Source organism: Zonotrichia leucophrys, chromosome 1 (assembly GCF_028769735.1).
Source record: "Zonotrichia leucophrys gambelii isolate GWCS_2022_RI chromosome 1, RI_Zleu_2.0, whole genome shotgun sequence".
NCBI classification, from domain to species: Eukaryota; Metazoa; Chordata; class Aves; order Passeriformes; family Passerellidae; genus Zonotrichia; species Zonotrichia leucophrys.
In genome coordinates this window covers 85,628,090-85,646,999 of record NC_088169.1, presented here as the reverse complement: position 1 = coordinate 85,646,999, position 18,910 = coordinate 85,628,090, and the positions used below count along the sequence as shown (strand labels likewise).

At 39.3% G+C, this 18,910-nt stretch overlaps 1 protein-coding gene across 11 annotated transcripts in view; it reads right to left on the bottom strand.

Moving 5' to 3' along the window:
* TENM4 (teneurin transmembrane protein 4) overlaps nt 1-18,910 on the bottom strand; it is a 1,542,144-nt gene that overhangs the window by 380,915 nt on the left and 1,142,319 nt on the right. For all 11 annotated transcript variants that reach the window (XM_064720073.1, XM_064720105.1, XM_064720113.1 and 8 more), the window contains one exon: nt 10,591-10,686. The gene's annotated coding sequence lies outside the window, so the exon portion shown is untranslated. The remainder of the gene's footprint in view (nt 1-10,590; nt 10,687-18,910) is intronic.

The following is an 18,910-nucleotide window of genomic DNA, read 5'->3' as shown; positions in this document are numbered from 1 at the left end:
GGAGTCTAGTATTTAGTGCAAAAGCTCTCACACTAACTCACACTACCAGATAGTTTCATAAAAAATTGCTAAGTGATTAAGGTGTAAGCATATGACAGAAGCATCCCTAGATGCTCCTGTTTACAAGAAATTTAGCTACTGGAAACTTTCAGAAATATAAAAGTACATTTAAATCCACAAGAATGATACTCAGTTTGAGTTTTGACAGAAGGTTTTAGGTATAGTTTTAGCAAAATCTTTTTTTCCATATCAGATAAAGTCCCTGAGAAATCACTCCTATCTCCACACTGATATAACTTCAAAATGCCACACACGAAGCACTCCAACATCATTAACTGGTGTGCAGTGTTGATTTTATGTTGCAAATTTGATTGAAAACAGAAGTTTATCAGTGAAATGCTGAAATAGCCTTGAATATGGGGAAGTGAATGAGTATAATTGCTGATGGGTTCTTTTTATTATCAAGGAGTCTTGATTATAGCTTCATAGACTTAAATTATGGCAAATCAAGGACAAGATCAATTTACTATCTAAGCAAATATTTATGTGAAGCAGGAGATTGGCATATATTGATCTGTTTATAAGGACCATAATTCTTGCTGCAAAATGCAGTGGCATTGAGAAGTGCTCTTTTCTCTACATGCTTCCTCAACAGCAAGGAGCTGAAAGTCATGAATCAAAAAGAAAACATAATTTGGAAAGTCAGAGGGCTCATCCCAGTCAAATGCAGCTGCAAACCCAAGTCACTTATTACGGACAGTCCTTTAGATGGAGACTGATTAATGCCGAGTTGTGCATTGTAGATAAATTGATAAACATTTCTTATAGTAAGTTAGAAATCCTGCGGAAAGGAAAGAAAATGCTCAGAGCATCTAAGTTGTCAGGCTGGCAAGTATTGATGGGCAGCATCAGCCAAGGCAGACCATCAGCTGCAACATCCTGAGTCTGCCTGCATTTGCAAGAGGTCACTTCAATATAAAGTAGAAGAGTGTTCCTAACTTGTGGGATGAAGAAGGATCCCTGTGAAATGATGACCAATCCCAACAAAGGCTGCTTTTGTTGGAGGAAAAGGCGAGTGTGGGGGCAGGGAAGAGAAGAGGTCAGATTATCTTTTGTTGCATTTGACAGCTGAAAAGGCCCTGGTGAATAATTACCCTTAAAACTAACAAACAAGGATAAAGAAAAAAAATGCATAAAAAGAGAAGAAAAAAACCCTTGACCTCTCCCCAGACACAATAGATCCCCCTTTGAAATAAAACAAAATAAAAATAACTCATAGGGGAAAAAAATAACTTAATTTGACTTTCCTTCCTACTTTTGGCAAGTACACACACATGCTCACATATATATATATTTATACAATTGGCAGTCTCCCCCTGCCACGGTTATCTTAAGCTCTTCTATACTTGATCTATTCAATAGCAAAGCTTATGCAAAATGCAATAAAAAAAAATCAAGGGAAACTCCAGCAGCAAAAAGAGCACCCTTGGTTGAAGGCTCTATTGGTTTAGCCACAAAAGAACAATTCCTGGTGAAAGCAGTTGTCACCTGTTTTGCATACTCCTTATTTTGCTCTTAATTGGCATTATATGGAAACTTATCTACAAGGCCATGGGAACCAAGAAGCATCCCTTACCCCCTCCTTCTTTGAACAAGCAGAACCCTATTAAAGCACAATTATCTCTCTTCTGCTATTAGCATCCTCAAGCAACAGAGACAAACAGATAGGAGAAGCATTGTTAGTCTGACAGCAGCCACCTTTCCTTATTTTTTAAAAATTATTGTAAAGGTCATAAAGAAAATAAAGGAGACAAAAATGGTCCAGGCTTTGGTGAGCTGAAGGGCAGTATTTTTTTTTAATTATTTGATCTGGATTTCCAGATGATTTTCTAAATACATTTATTTTCACCAGGGAGTAACTGACCTAAGACTCAAAATGCACTCATAGTGTTTGGAGGCAAGCCTGGAAAAATAAAGGAGATGGCCAAAGAACAAGAGGAAAAATAGACACAGGTGTCTTCCCAGAAAGTCCAAGCTGTCTCAGAAAGCTGTGAAATTGACAATTCCTCTGGCAGGACTATGGAAAAACGTCTCAGGGGAAAACAAACAACCATTTTTCAAACTGAAGCCTAGTCACTCCTAAATCCATATCCTGCTTCTTAACATTGCAAATCTACAGCATACATCCTGCATCCTTGACATGGATGGTCAGCACTCCAAGATGATCATGACTTGGAAAGGGTTCCAGTGACATGATTCGTGGGTTTTCTGGACACAAACTTTGAGGTGTCCTTGGAGAATGAACACCCACCACTGTCTCAGTTACATAGGTGCCTGGCTGTGACAGACTTCAAAGATAGCTCTGCATACCTTCCTTATCAGAAGCCATCCCCAAGTTGGCAAACATTTGCACTACCACTCATCCTGTCTCATCAGCAGCTACTAAGAATATGTATGTGTCAGGAAACATCATGCATTTCATCACTTCAGCAAGTCGTGCCATCACAAAGCAATTTGTGTCCCAGTTGATTCCCTCAGTTTCCCTCTTGGATGACAACTACAGGCTTTAAAATACTGAGCAAGGAAACAAACAAGCTCACCTATTTTTCTTCTTTTTTTTTAATTCTTTGGGATATTCCTCTGCTGTATTTCCAACATTTAACAGATCCAGTTCACATATTTTGTTGAAGAAGAATGCAGTATGTCCAGGCAGAAAGCTGAATTCTCTTAGAGGTGCCCCAGAGGTGCCTGTCTGCTGCCCCAAGGTCTTGCCAGATAATCTCAATGTTAACCTTTTTAGGAATTTCAGTTTTACACTCATTGCAAGTACTCGCAAATTGATTTAATTTCCCAAACAAGTTAACAGCATAATGCCTGGAAGGATGGTTTTTAGGATGTCATCAGCTCTTTGACCCCCTACAGCAGATCTCCTCCTTTCTTCTCTGGAGAGCTCACACTTCTCTTGTCCAAAGCGAAAACCATGTCAGTGCACATGTGCTGTTTACTTTTGTCATGGCACACATGATTTTTGCTTTTACCATGGTTGGCCAGGGCAGTGAGATGGAGACAGACAGTATCCCTTCTCCAAGAGCCAATGGAACAGAAGTGGCTGTTGTAAACTCTCTACATAAGCAGGGCAATTGAAAACCGGAAAAACAGTTCTGCCAGTGGATTTATTCCCAGATTAAATGGAACTTCTGCTAGTTGGGTAAGTGTGTTAACAGATCACCAAGGAATGGTAAGGAATTGGTTAAAGAAATCAAAAGATCAAACAAAGGGCAACAATGTGAAAGTTATGCCACTGCATTTAATTACAAAAATAAAAAACTTTTCCCTGTGTCCTACTACCATCTAATACCCAGAGGCTGCTCTGAGAGCAGTGGAGCAGGATGAGCAAATCCTTGTCTTGTAGCATAAAGATGAAACCTGCAGGGAGACAGATGCAGTGGAAAGGATTGAAATTAATGTCAAGCAATAGATGAGAATTCGGTGGAGATTCTGATGAGATTTATTGCTGAAAATGTTTTCCCTGGCAAATGTCACATCATAAAATTTAAAAAAACACCCGCAATAGATTTAAGAAAATAAAGAGAAACTCAAAACCACTGTCCTGATAAATGGCAGCTTGAAACTCAGTCACCAGGCTCTCAGGGTCAAAGATGGTCTTCTTCATAAGGAAGTGTGCAGAAGTGCTAAAATGTCCTTTCAGATCCTTCCACCTCATCAGGTCCATCATCTGTGACTCCAGAGCACGTTTTATGGACAGTAAGGATATTTTGCCAACATCTGGCAGGGTGTGGCTGAGTCTAACTGGGAACAGCCCTTGGAGCAAATTCTGCAACTGAGCACTTCCCAGCAGAGCCACATCATTTATACACAGTCTAATATGGGTGAATTAAGATCCTGTAAATATAAACAGCGTATTTGTCATTTGCCTGTTGAAGAAGCAAGCTCCTTGGGGAGTATCTTCTATGCCATCCTTGATGGGGCAGCCAGAAGAATTATTCCTTAATGCCTGGTAATTACACATGAAAGTGCCAGTTCCATGGCACAGACAGCAAAAAATGAGGATTGCAGGTGAATTGTATGTTTGCCTCAAACAGGACAGCAAATCTGCATAAGGTTGGCCAAGCTAATTTTTATTTTCTCAAAAGGATTGAATGGTCTGTAGGTCTGAGCGCATGCCTCAGGCACACACCTGCCTGCCCCTCCCAATAAGTATCTTGCATTTAGTAATCCTTGAAGAAAACAAATTGTTTTTATCATGCAGGGATGAACAATCCTCCTCGAGCCAGATGCCCAGCTCAGAAAAACATTTCTCCAGTCTTTGGATTCTCTGTACTTGGGTTGCTGTTCTCATAAGCACTTTTGTTTGTTGGTCCAGCTAGATTTGGAAGATCCTCATGAGCCGGTTGCATGGAACTTGTCTTTTCTGAGCTGGCCTGTAATTCAGAGGTGCTGATATCTCTCAAAACCCAGTGTAGCTACCTTTACCAACAATACCATGTTAGGTTAATATACTGGCAATATACCAACAGTGTAAGAGTTACCTACACACATAGTATTTATGTATATTGCTAATATAACTAGCACTACACATGTTCAGAATGGTAGTTTCACCTCAGTCAGACTATACCATTCCTGATAACAGGTGAAGTCTGATAAAATAAAGAACTTATTTCTCTGCCTAGACCAGGTAACAGCTGTGTCTGCTTGGCAGAAAGAAGAAAATAAACTATTCAAAAATTAGTAATAGAGCAAATTTGCTCTACTTACCAAATTGATGAATGTCCATTGTTATCACTGGTAACACTATGCTGTTATAAGAAAATGGAACTGGGGAAGAATCTCACCTGTGGAAGCATGTTTTAAATTGTCTTCTGTACTTAAGCTTGTCCTTCAATGTAGGGCTTAACAGGATTCCTCACAGGAGCTAAACACATGTTGAACAGTTTTACAGAACAGTACTCAAGGGTGCTTTCTTGTACCAGGTGAAGACAGATTCTGTAACTCACTTTCAATTATTTTTCCATACTTCTGTTGTTTAGATTACCCTGTTGCATAGAAATTAATGCCCCTACTCACTTTGTTGTTTGTTTTGCCTGACGACCTGCAGGGGCTTCTTAACCCCAGTGAGAATGTACACAAAATACAAACTTCCCCAGCAGCAGAGTTGAGGATAGTCAGACACAGTTGCAAAATTAGCATTAAAATGGGATGAAAAAGCTCTGCTTTTTTCACACAGAAACATTTCATGCTCTCCTGCAAAATGGAAAGTATGCTTATGTGCCCCAAAGCAAATTTTGCTCCCTCACTCCACTGTCACCTCACCCTAAAAGTCAATGTCTAATGAGAATCTGTAAATTAAAACAAGCCTAGATTGGCACAGATGGAAAATTTGAAAGCTTTGCCATGAACAAGTGAATTTACCTCAGCTATCATGAGTAAGCAAAAGCATCTTCCAGTGCCTAAATGGGCTACAGCAGAGTCAGAGAGGGACTTTTGACAAAGGTGTGGAAGGACAGGACTAGGGGAAATCATTCAGACTGATAGAGGGCAGGGTGAGATTAGGTATCAGGAAGAAATTCTTCACTATGAGAGTAGTGAGACACTGGCTGTGAAGATGTCGGTCCTCCGTGCCCGGAGTTGTTCAAGACCAGGCTGGATGGGGCTTTGAACCACTTGGTCTAGGGGAAGGTGTCCCAGCCCATAGCACAGGGTTGGAACTAGACAGTCTTCATGGTGCCTTCCAACCCAACCATTCTGTTAGTCTATGAATTTATGGTTTTATGAAAAGAAAACTGAGATGATAATTCCTGGATGCAAAGTTGCCTTGAGTCCTCACTAAGTTAGCTCTCTGTTCCATGGCTGTGGGTGACAAGGGCTTGCACACAGTCCCCAGTGGTGGCACGTGGCACCACGGGCTGTGATGCTCAATCAGGGATGCAAAGTAAGGGGTGTCACAGAGCTTTGGCCATGGCACAGAGGGGTTCTGACCAGCTCTGGGACAATGGCACAGTGCTTATAGGAGCTACACATCTGCTGCAAGGGGAAGATACGCAGGCATGGAGAGAGAATTGAGGATGCACAGCTCCCACTGAAGCACCTGTGCTGTTTGCAGTCACTGGCTGTGACAGCAGCACACATGAGCCGTGTGGGCCTCATACATGGCACTGTCAGGTCTATAAAGTACATTATGAGATCATCCAGAGATACACAAAGAAGCCCTGAGTGAAACTCTGTAAGATCATAAAAGCAGTAAAACTGTGCCAGAACATAGGGATGGCTCAGACTTTTCATGAAGGTGGGGGATATGGCTAAAAGCTGTCACACTTGCAGGCTGCGGGTTAAGCCTATGTCATTATGCTCTCCACACAGCACATGATTTTCAGAAGGAAAATGCTATGATATTTTGGTGTATTTGTTAAACCTAGGAGATGAGCAATAAGTATCCCCATTTCTCTGAGATACGCTATATCTGCAGCTAAAGGCGATTCCCCTGCTATGAAGTCCTCTCTTTTTCCAAACAGAGTAATGATGGGATCTTTGTTATTTCTTTGCTGTTGTGTATCGGTTCTCTGGACGGTGTGAGATCACATCTCTTGTGTGTCACAATAGGAGGAAAAAAACTGGGCTGAAAATAGATTTCTTCACCAAAGCAAAAGAAAAGCAAAATGTGATGTGTCCAAGAAATGCATCTGCAATTCACTTGCAAATCTAAACAGGGAGAAAATGATTGACAGACAATGTACAAACAGTTCTTGTAATAAACTTTTGAGTTCATACTGGTTTCTACAGCCATCTCCCACCTGCTGCATACTCCACAGTCAAGTTGCTAATTACAGCCTTCCTGTTGTTTTCCAGTTCCTCTTCTGCTAAATAATGGAAGAAGAAAGGTTCAGGGAAACTGATGCACTTGACAGCAAAAATAAATAAGGAAATGAATACATAACTAAATAAATAAATAATTAATCCTGTCATCTCCAAGACAAGGCTCTTCTATCATACCTCCGGTACCTTGAGCCAAACTTCAAGGGTTATTCAAGAAAAATTATGATCTGGCACCTCAGAGAATAAGACATAAGTATCAATGCTTAATTAACACTGCATGACATTAATTTGAATAAATAGAACCTTTTAGAAGGATGCCTCTCTATATTGTGGGTTGAAACAAGATGCCTTGTGGGAAGAATGACAAGCTCCCTAGGATTATGCAACATCTCTATGGTTATAGCACCTGGAGGCTTTGAGTGTATCATGAGCACAATGTGTTAGATGCTGTATAAATATACAGTTGCTGAAGATGCTTATCTTGGATTTGTAGCGTAAACAAGAAGACATGCCATGCAGTTCTGGTGACAGGTTGATCAAGGCTAAGAAGACAGGGGACCTAAGGAAATTTGAAAACACGTTCACATTATTTAGCAGTTTCTAATTTGTTGGGACAAGGGGATTTTTACAAAAACTTATTCCCAAAACTTTATCAATGTAAAGTGCTTGCAAATGTCCCCAAAGACATAAGAGTTGCCTTATGGTTTAACAGGAAAATAGAAAGGAAAAGAGTGCACAGGTTGCAGCAGAATAGCATGACAGTCAGCAACAACAATCAGTGTTTTCAAGCTGGGTACCAAATACCAAATACCTAATGCCATCTTTCCTCACCTGAGTAAGAGCAGTCTGATAAGCAATGAGCTACAGTTTCCACTGAGAGCTGCAAGAGGACAGCAGCTCCAAAAATCATCCTCTTTCCAAGATTAATGTTGGTGGCTCCTGAGAAACACTCTATATCCCCTGAGGCATGCTGCTACTTTTCATGAGACAGTAAAATAACAGACCCTGTTATTTGTACTGTTCATATTCTCCTTGTGTGTGCATTGAAGGGGGACAAAAAGGTGTTTAGAGGGCTGGAGACCTTCTCCTGTGGAGATAGGCTGATGGAGTTGGGGTTGATCTGCCTGGAAAAGAGAAGGGTACAGGGAGACCTTAGAGCCCCTTCCAGAACTTAAAGGGGCTATAAAATAGCTGAAAGAAGGACTTTTGACAATGGCATGGAGGAACAGGACAAGAGGGAATGGCTTCAGTTTGGCAGAGGTCAGGTTTAAATTGGGTATTAATAAAAAATTATTTCCTGTGAGAGTGGTGGGGCACTGCCACAAGCTGCCCAGAGAACTGTGACTCCTCCATCACTGGAAGCATTCAAGGCCAGGTCGGATAGGGTTTTGAGCAACCTAGTCTAGTGAAAAGCATCCTTGCCCATGGATGGAAGGGGGTTTGGAATTAGATTATCTTTGAAGTCCTTTCCATCCCCAAACATTCTATAATTCCAAGACTTTGCAGATAGTATGGGACCAGCTAGTGTGGCATACCTTTGAAGCAGCTCTGGAAAGACCCCTTGAGGGGAAAATGTGTCTCATAGCTGGCATGACTGACTCCACTATCCAGGTGGACATAACTGGGGAAAAATACTGTGATTCCTCAGGAAATAACTGATTTGGATTCTATTATTGACTCTTGACCTTATGTCACTACTCAGATCTCCTGGTAGCAAAAAGATTATAAAATGCATCATGGTTGTAAAAAATCTGCATTTTGAAATGAGTAGCATTTTGTAATGAAAAAGTCTTCAGATTACATTGACGAGTAAGAATTCACCTTCAGTAAAAAGCTATTTAGACATGTCCTCTAAAATTTTTGTCTCTTAATAGAGAGCTTGTCATGTGCAGCAACTCCCAGAAATTTGAGAAGTTTTACTTTAGAGATTTCCTCTCCTTTTCCTTACTCCACTCAGTTTTCTGTTACCTCATTATACTGTTACGACTTAGTATGAAACCTTGACTTTGAAAACATTTTTTCTCTTTTTCTTTTTTCCTTTTTCTTTCTCTTTGTTTTTTATGCCTAGTCATTATCTTGCAGTGAGATCTTTCTCAGGGGTTAACTTTTTGAACTCTTGCTACAGACACAACATTTCAGCTCACACCAGCCCTAATACTTCCCTGCCCATGGCAGGGGGGGATTGGAATTTATGGTCTCTTCCAAACCAAACCTTCCTATGATTCTAAGATTCTGGAAAAGAAAAAAAAGCAATTTAATTCATTATAGGAGTACATAGTTTCTCCCTAAGGAGTAATGAACAAAGTCCAGGACATGACTGGTAGGCAAAATTTTCATGCTTTGGGAACTGCCTCTTCTTTCTTATGCCAGTATCTGTGTAGTGCTGGTGATTAAAGCACTGGTGTTCACTAATCACTTTCATTCTGTCTTGCAAGTACACATAATTCTGCATTAATTTAATTTAAACATCACTTTATATTCATGGCTTTGACTTTTAGAACTCCTCCTACTGTACTTGTAGTTTTAATATTAACAGAAATTTCTTTCTCTCCACTCATCACTCGTATCAAGATTCCCAGGCTGAGGTGAACATTTGCTGCTTCTTTATATGGCAAGAGCCACAGGTGCCCCAGCTCTTCAGTTCTAGGTGAAAAGTTCTTAAATATCACCCCTCAGCAACATTCTCCAAGAAAGTGTGTTTTGATTTGAAAGGCAACTAGACAATCTCCAGTGGTCCCTGCCAGCATCAAATATTCCACGATTCGTTTATTCATGCTTCTGCTTCTCTACCATTTCCTTGTAATGTTCTGTCTACTGAATAGCCCCAGCTTGCTTGACATGTCCCATCAATGATCTCCAAGCAACCTTTCCTCTTGATCACTGTGGACAATGCCACTATCCTGTAACCTTGATATCATCTTCAACTCATATTCCTGTACACTCCAGATGCCACTTCCTAGTTACACTGAAGCTACACATACATTCAAAGTATGTTTTGTGTATCATACTTCAAATAATGCCTTTCCTTGCTCTCTACCCATCTAGGTAAATCTCTCATCTCAGACCTTATCTTTAAACATGTCAATTACTGAAGAATTCCTTTCTTCCACTTACATCACAAGTGTAAATTTGCCCTGATGATATTCCCTGGATATAAAGGCCATTTTTCCAGATATAGTATTGAGCTTCCTTCCCCATTTCTATCAAAACTAGGCTGTCTGCATCCGACCAACCGATGTATTTTCCATGATCTATGCACTGGATTTTCAAATGAGTGCTTTTGTATTTTCTTTCATGCTGATCTCCATAAACAGATATAAAATTACCTTGCTAGTGACTTTCTTTCTCTGCAGCAACATCTAAAATTCTCTGACAAGGACTAGGTTGCAAGTGTGCTATTAGCATTGCCTGTCATACTGACCAGCACTTTCTTATCACATCCAGGGGTCTCCTCTGTGTGTCACTATCCATAGCTCTTGACTTCTACTAAGACATAAGTAATTTCATGCAGAGAATGTCTGTTTCTAGAGTGCCTGGCACAGCAGAAATGAATCCATGACTGAGACTGTGATGCAAATTATCCTTGTCAGCTAATAAAAACAGACATGGGTCAATAATAGACCAGTTCTAGAGAAATTAGTGAAATTCCTCATTACTCCAATTAGGGAAATCTCCTCAAGAAACATTAAAAACATCATAATTTTATTTTAAACGACAAAACATTATTAAAACATCCCAGGTATTGGAATTAGTACTCACTTTTGGTAGTTGCCTTCTAAGAAATATCTAGGAACAATCCATCAAATTATTCTTGTAGGATACTGTTTTAACCTAGACGTGTTATTCTCAGTCTACCTGAAAAATATACAGACATAGAAAAAAAATCAGTGTGTTGTTCAGTGATTTTTAACTTATTTGCTATAGAAAAAGAAATTAAAACAACTACTTACTGTTATACAGGGTATCTAAAACAGTCATCTATACATACGTGGTTCCTGCTGTAATATCACATCAGCACTACTAGGGTATGCTTAGTTATCTCATAGAAAGAAATGCATTTGTTAAATACAAACTAAGGTTTTTTATACAGCACTCAGAACTGGTGCCTGTCCTTGACCAACCATGCAAACATCCACATCCTCTTTTTGGCAAGCCAAAAGCATAATTCATCAATTCCTCTGCTGGAGGTTCAAGAGTTTCCAATTAACACAGTAGTTGTTCCTTTCCTCTTCTGTGTTTTTGCAGGCTTCAGAAGATAAAAATAAAAATATATTTTTTTTTTAGTTTATATGGTTATCCCAAATATCTAGTTTCTTAGGTTTTTTTCCTTTGTTAGAGAGAAATGGCTGAGATCTTCCACAGATGCCTCTTTCTGTTTCCACTCTCACATCAGTAAACTATCCTGTGAATTGGGTGTGGCATTAAAGAGTCCAAATTTAATGAAGCGTGTGTCACAAACCTACCACACTACAAGTTCAACAAAAGTGTAGAGCAGCACTGGGGCTCCTCTTCTGCCTCTCATTCGCTAGTTAGTCTCAGGTCCCTTTTCTTAGCTCCTTTCCTTGTCTCAGGGAGGCCACGTCCCATACAGACTGGGAAGGCAGAGAAAACAGAAAGAGGGTGTGTGTAGTTTCACTGAAAGCCACATTTGTCAGACCCATCAGCTCTCCCAGGCTACCCACTTTGTTAGATATGCATCTATTTTACATTCACTCTGGTGCACAAGGTCTTGAAGAATTGGAAAAAAAACCAGAAGGCTGAGTGATATGGTAGCATACTGTTAGGGAAGTGGGATTCCATGTCTTTCTTTGGCAGCTTCTTTCTGCATATATGGTCCAAAACTACATTGACCTTTGAATCTTGCCAATTGCAAATTAATTTGAATCCAAGCTGTCTATTGAAAAGGTACAAAGGTCACCTTTAAATAGCTGCTCTGCTACATTGCCCTTTACTCCATGGTCCACATCCTTTGTCTTCTTCCAATTAATTCTGCTTCTTCAAGAGCACTCCTTGCTGCTGATTGTGTTCTCGTACAGATTATTTCTCCTCCACATGCATTTTTCAAGGCCGCATCTCATTTTGTCATTTCCTGCCTAAGGTTTCTAGTCTCTCTATTTTTGCTGATTTATGCAGTGCCTCCCAATTTGGATCATTTGTGATTTTAATTAACATGTACTCTTCTCCTGTCTTCTGGCTAATGAATGAAGATATTTAAAGAAGACTGGACTCAGGACTGCTCCCTGATGTTCCCCCACTAGAAAACTCATGTGATTCAACACATTTTCATTTATTATCTCGCTTCACTAATGGCCCTGTGGATGGTTTTTAATCAACATCACAGAGTCCTTATCTAAGCCAATCTGAATTAATTTTCTGAGTATCCTCTCTTGTTGATGCTCACTTCAAATAGAAGAAAACAAAAGCAGAAGAGGCCACCACTCACCAGAATGCTTTTGTGTGAGACCTGGAAATGAGGAGGTAGTAAGAATAAATTGTTCACTTTCCTCTCTCAGGACTCTTGTAGACTTAGGATCCCCTAAATCACCATAATACCTATACTAATCCTGATTTTCAATATAAGTATTTTAAAACTGTTTGTCAAGGCAGGGAAGTGTTATTATTCCCACTTTGGAGAATAAGCTCCAACACAGAAAATATAAGGAAGTGGTCTGCTCTGCTCCTTTAGCAGTCATGGTTCAAAACTGAGGGTTTAAGGTTGCTCTTGCATTTACACCTGTCTTCTGAAAGTTACTGTGACATGCCCACATGTATATCTCTGGGATGACCCATCAAATGCAGCATCAAACTGATTTCATCTCTTAAACACAAAAATAACCAACCAACCAAACCCAATCCAACCAAAATAATACAAACCCCTAAACGTCAGTAAATCTGTATTTATATCATTACCTGAATGCCATTTTGAAAGAACAGGCTCAAATAATGTAAAGTGATCTAGAAAAGGTGAGACTCAGGTATTCAGAACATATAACTGCCTAATCCAGACCACAGGATACAGAATAAGTCTTATAGCAGTACCTGTTTGATCTGGTCCTTAAAGTTATTTGGGCATCTCTTTCTCACTCAGCTGAGTTTGAGATATTCCTGAAGTCCTGGACCAAAATGCTTTCCTTGATGCTATACAGGACGTTTATACTGGATTTGAATACAGATCCACAAAGTCTAAAATGTGCTCCCCACCTGAGAACTTCTTTCCTTTCCTATTAAGAGTATAATTATGTAATGTGATGGACATTTCAGCTCCAGTCATGGTTCTGTGTTCCCTAAAAAGTAGGGTCCTAAAGACTACATGCACAGCATCCTCCACAGTCAGCTCCTGATAAACAATTTTAATATGGTAGTTACACACCTTTTGGATGAAAATTAAAAACACCTTTCTGCTACAGCAAAAAGGCATGTATAGCATTGATTTATTTATGTGGGTAATGTATTTTCTGAAATATTAATTGATGTTTCTGAATGAGCTCTGAATTATTTTCAAAAGCTTGAAGCTTATGTGTTTTTTTAATAAAAGCCAGCAGGATTTACTTAAAATGTTGCTATTATCCCCTCTTCCCACTCACCCTCTTTATAAATCAAAACCCATGGGGAGAAAAACAGACCAACAAAACCCTTCTACTCCCATTAAAAAAAAAAAAAAAGGAAAGTAAAGGAAGAAAAAGAATGAAAAAGGACAGGGACCAAATATTTCCAGAAGCATCAGCAATCATAAAGAAACCAATCACAAGCTAAGAAATTATCTAAGGGAGCACAGAGGGAGGTAACAATATGAAGAAGACAATTTAGAAAATATTTGTAGGAGCAGAATTTATAAATACTCATTATATCTTTTAAACACATGTCCAAATTAATGTGTGTTCTTGCTTCTTCCTTTCCCATTAATATATTTAATGCAAGAAGATATGTAGGATAAAATATTGTCACCAATATTCTCTTTCTATTAGGAAATAATTACACAGTTTTTTCACTCCAAACTTTTAAACATGGCCCAGTTGGAAATGAATTGCCTTTGACTTGCTAAAAATAAGCATGAGAAACTTAATCTAAGTCCATCACCAGTGCAATTTATACTATACACCACTTCTGTAAGGTGTAATTAACAGTGCATTGCTATAATTTATTATTGGTTTAAAAAGCCTGAAAATCAGATCCTTACAGCAAAATGGGAAAATGGGAAGCTATATACCAGGCATATTATTGTGGCTTATATTAATTCAGTTATTTTACCTTTGGTGCACATCTATCCATCCATACAATGTGAATGCTCCATTGAGAATGATGCTGGGTACTGAACCTTCGGCTCAATATGAAATATGAACTCTGAGGCATAGCTCCAATAATACTTCCATTTGCATTATTATGATTAACATTCCTCTGAATAGGAAGCATCCACTAATATTAATTGCAGAAATAGTGAGATTCCAATTGTCATAAATCACTGTGCAGTGTAAAGCAAGCTCTCAGAAAACAGCACAGAAAAACTCTTTTTTGTTTTTTTTTTTTTTCTGAGTTCATTTCAACCTCATTTTAACCAGGCTTATTCATTTGTGTCCATTGACAAGGCAGTAGTTATGCTTTTCTCTTGATTAGCACATTCTTTTAGGTAAGGTCCCAAACAGCTTTCACATGAAAGGTTGAATCCAACAGAGCATGTTTTTTCTCATTAAAGACTTAGCATTCACCCACAGGTAATTTATCACACAGATACTCCCTGTCTCACAGGAAGGAGAGTGGCCTTGAAGCCAATGTTCTTGGTCTGATCAGAAGTTTTTTCCACAACGGCTGAAATGAATGCCTTTTCAAAGATGGTGATCGCTGAATTTATTTAGTAAGTGAAAATATGGGAAGGGAAAAGATACACTGTTTCTCTATTAAAGCACAAGGAGACATTTTGCCTTATTTGAAACAATATTATTGCAAAATCTGTATGATCTTATCGAAATTAAATTAATATATTTTTATATTTGTATCAAGTCAACATTTCCCCTTCACTGCCATTTCTTTCTTCCACAGTTAGCAAAACTGTCAATATTCATTGATTCATCAAAGCAAGCAACCCTGACATTTGGTGCATCAGCTTTCATTTGTAACAGGCATACGATGCAATGATTTATTTTGATGTATTACATTTTACCCTACAGAGCATCCAAAAATAAAAATGCTTTCATTAGAAGTGTTGTGAAAACAAGGCATCTTCACACACAAGGAAAGAAAAATTTCTTGCCACCTGTGCTCTTTAGTCCAGACTTTTGATGGTTGGATTGCTTTGGAGTTTGCCTGCTTGAGGGTTTTTCAGACCCCCAAATGTATCATATATTAAAAAAGCAACTGGAGGGTCTAAGCAGTGTTCAGAGCTGGAAAGAGCAGAGATTTTCCTAGCTGGTGTCCTGCTTTAATTAACTCACAGTAGGTGAGGTGCCCCTGAATTACTGTGGTATCAAATGAGTTCTTAATGACAGGGCCCACCTTGCAAGAAAATGCTTTTCCTGAGACAGCAATTAGTGCCAACCTCAAAGACACCAGAAATGGTCATAGATGGCCTGGCTGCTTGGCTGCCAGTGGGAGGGTGAGGAAAGGTCATGGACATATCCTCACCTAGGACATTCATACTAACTGGCTTTTCTGGCCAAGAATACTTTAGTCCCCATCTTTGCTCCTGATAGGAGAATCCACAAAGCAGTTATACATTTTCAGGTAGGAAACATGTTCCAACTGCAAATTCTTTTAGCAGACATTTACAATTAAGTACAGGTTTAAGTCTCACCAGGGACATCAGAGCTTCAACATGTGCTTGAAGCCAAGTGTTCCCTCAGAGGGCTGTGGCTGAATGAGGACAATCTAATGAACTGGAGACACTAAGGACCAGGAGTGAATACATATATGCCTGCATATACTGGTCTCTGCTGCTTCTGATTGTGTCTGTGCTGCACATTTCTCTCCAGCTCCTTTTCCATTATCATCCTGTGCTGCAAGAGATGACGCTGACACAGCGACTAAGTGGAGCGAGGCAGGAAGCGGAGACAGGACAAGCAGAAATGAGCTGAAAATCATCCTCCCAAATGAAGCCCTGCTCACAGGACAACATCTCATTATTTTGTTCCCCCATGGAGAACAGAAAGGCATGGATGATGTGTTTGGAGATCATAGGCATGTTCCAAAAGGCAGCAAATGAAAGCAGAAGAGAATCTATTTGGGTTATGCAGAGCCAAAGGACAGCCTTCTGTAAGATGGCATTTTGCTTTGCAGTGACTGAAGCCCAACCACCACCATAACCTTTTCATTCTCTACAACTCCCTGTAAGGAGGTATTAGCAAGGTGTGGATTGGTCTCTTTTCCCAGGTAACAAGCAACAGGACAAGAAGAAATTGTGCCAGGGGAGGTTTAGATGGAGTATCAGGGAAAATCCCTTCATTGAAAGAGTTGTCAGGCACTAAATCAAGCTGCCCAGAGAATTGTGCAATCTTGAACTTCAACAGCCAGAATGGTGCCCCAGTGCAGTGGGTGTTTTTCACATCCCAGTCTGTTCCAGTTCTGTTGTAAGGGCCATTTCACTGTATTTTATCTCTTATGTTTTCTTTGTTTGGTTGTTATTTTTATGGTTTTGGGGTTTTTTTCCTTGAAAAAGGGTGAAGCTGTTTTTTAAGTAGCTTATAGAAGAGGTTAAAAAAAGGTAAAAAGGTTGCACAGTGGAGGCTTTGGAGACTTCTCAGAAATAAGGTAATTTTCTCGGTGTGTAGTAATTTCAAGTGAAAAATTGGACTTCTAGGAAATGATAACACAAGTAAAGGATGCTGAATGCATCGCAGAAGAATTACATTTTATTGTTCATCAATGAATTGCAGTGCTGTGCTCTTTGCATACCAAGCTCTTCTTTCTCACTTGAAGGAAGATCACCAGATATGCTTTGTGTGAAAAATTAGCTTTCATGTTCTAGTTTTAACTGTGCCATACTTAAGTCTCATTTTCTTGCATACGCTTTGGTCATCAGAGATGTATCCAGCTAACCGCAGACATCTGTATAATAGAAGGTAAAGAGCTATGGCCTAGACTAAGTTACATGCGTAGTTTTAGTTGAATGAGTTACCAGTCAGTGAGTCTCGCCCAAAGATGTTTTCTCAGTGTAAATGAATAACTGTTCCACCAGTCATTAATTTTAATGCTGCACTGACAATGGCTGAGCAGCATTTCAGTAATGACACTGTTCAAAATATTGCAATACACCACAATAAAAAATGTGGTAAATAACTTATTTTATCAAGCCAGGAGACCTCAAGGACAAAATAACCTCTTCTGGTCAACTGGAGCAAAGAAACAGGGCATTTCCATCAACCTGCAAAGTTGCAACCTTGATTGAGCTGCTTCAATTGCGCAAGTTTCACTCAGTGAACTTAGATTTCAGTTGGACAAAGAAATTGTATCAAAAGGCAACAACTTCTCTCTCACAGAAAAATTAGTCCTCTATTTGCTGAGTTTAAAATTAACACACCATACTATGAGGCACTGGAACATGCTGTCCAGAGAAGTTGTGGATTCCTCCTCCTTGGAAGTGTTCCAAGCCAAATTGGATGGGGCTTAGAGCAGCATGGTCTAGTGGAGGGTGTCCCTGCCATGGGAAGGAGGTTGGAACTACACAATCTTTATGGTTCCTTCCAACCCAAAACATTAAAAGATTCAATATCCATCTGATCAAGGCGTGTAAACATTTTAGAAAGCCATCATTCTTGCACATGCAAAACCTTTTTTTGGATTGTACTTCAAAATTTGCTTTGACATGCTCATAATACATATAGCAAAATTCAAAGCATTAAAATATGCCTTTCATGCAATAGCATAGCCAAAATAAATATTTTCCAGGTCTACTGTGGAAAAAAAGTCTTCTCTAGCTTCTGGATCATTTTTTCAGCTACTTCTTTATCTGTGAGAAAAATATTTTTTCTGTTGAGTTCATTTAATAAGTAAAAACATTTCTTCTGGCCTATTTGAACTGTGTATTTACAACGTCATTGTAAAAGAAAGAGTTTTTGTATTGCCTAGAAAAGTATCACAGTATGTTGCCCAGTTCACAACATATGTTTCTGTAATTGTTCCTTGATTCTGTAGCGGCTTCAGGTCGTTCAGCAGAGCCTTGACCAGCAATAAAACGTAATTTGACCATAAATACACTTTTCGTTAAAGCTGTTAAATGGAAGGAATTGTCTTCCCCTTTATGCACTGCTGATCTAATCCAAAACCCTTCCAGAGCTTTCAAAGGATGGATAATTGCTGCCCCTATTTTCTTTGACTGAGGGTAGGTAAGCTGACATTGAGAAGTTTAGAGAAGCACAACTATTGAGCTCAAGGATAGAAAACTTGACCCTAATAAAGGCTGGAAATTGTGGACTAAGCTATTTGGACCCCATGTTTCTTGTAAACTATGAATACTGCTGCATCTCACCTTACAGATCCAGTCTGGTAATTTTCTAAGTAATTTGTACATTTCAACTTTCACATCCTCTGGCTTGGAAATATTGAAGAAAAGTGGGAATTCTCTGCAAAGTTTTTATGCCACTTGCCACTGATAGTACTTTCACCTCAAAAAATCCACTGAAAACTCTGTCTTGGCAAATTTCTTAAGGGTAGAATACAAAATAAGCAACACCAATGATTAACAAGATGTACGAAGTGAAAGCTCTCAGTATAACAATTGCATCAAATTGATGATACCTGAAATGGACATTAAATAATATTTGAACATATTTTAAAAGCTGTTTTCTCAGAAATCAGAAAATTATATTGCTTCTAGAGTGGACCAACAGGTAGTGGATCAGATAGTTGCATTAACAAGAACAATACAATGTGAACACAGGGCGAGGACACTACTCCTGAATCTGAGTTGGGAGGATGTGCTCCTCGCCCTTGACTCCTCCCTTCCTGGTGCTGTAACACTGCTAGGGAGGGTGCTGAGAAAGGGAAACACTCCCAGTGGGTCATGCAGGGACTTGTGATTCCTTCTCCTGTCCCTCTCCCTCCAGCTCAATGTGATCACACCCCAAGATTTGACAGGCCTAACGGGGTATGG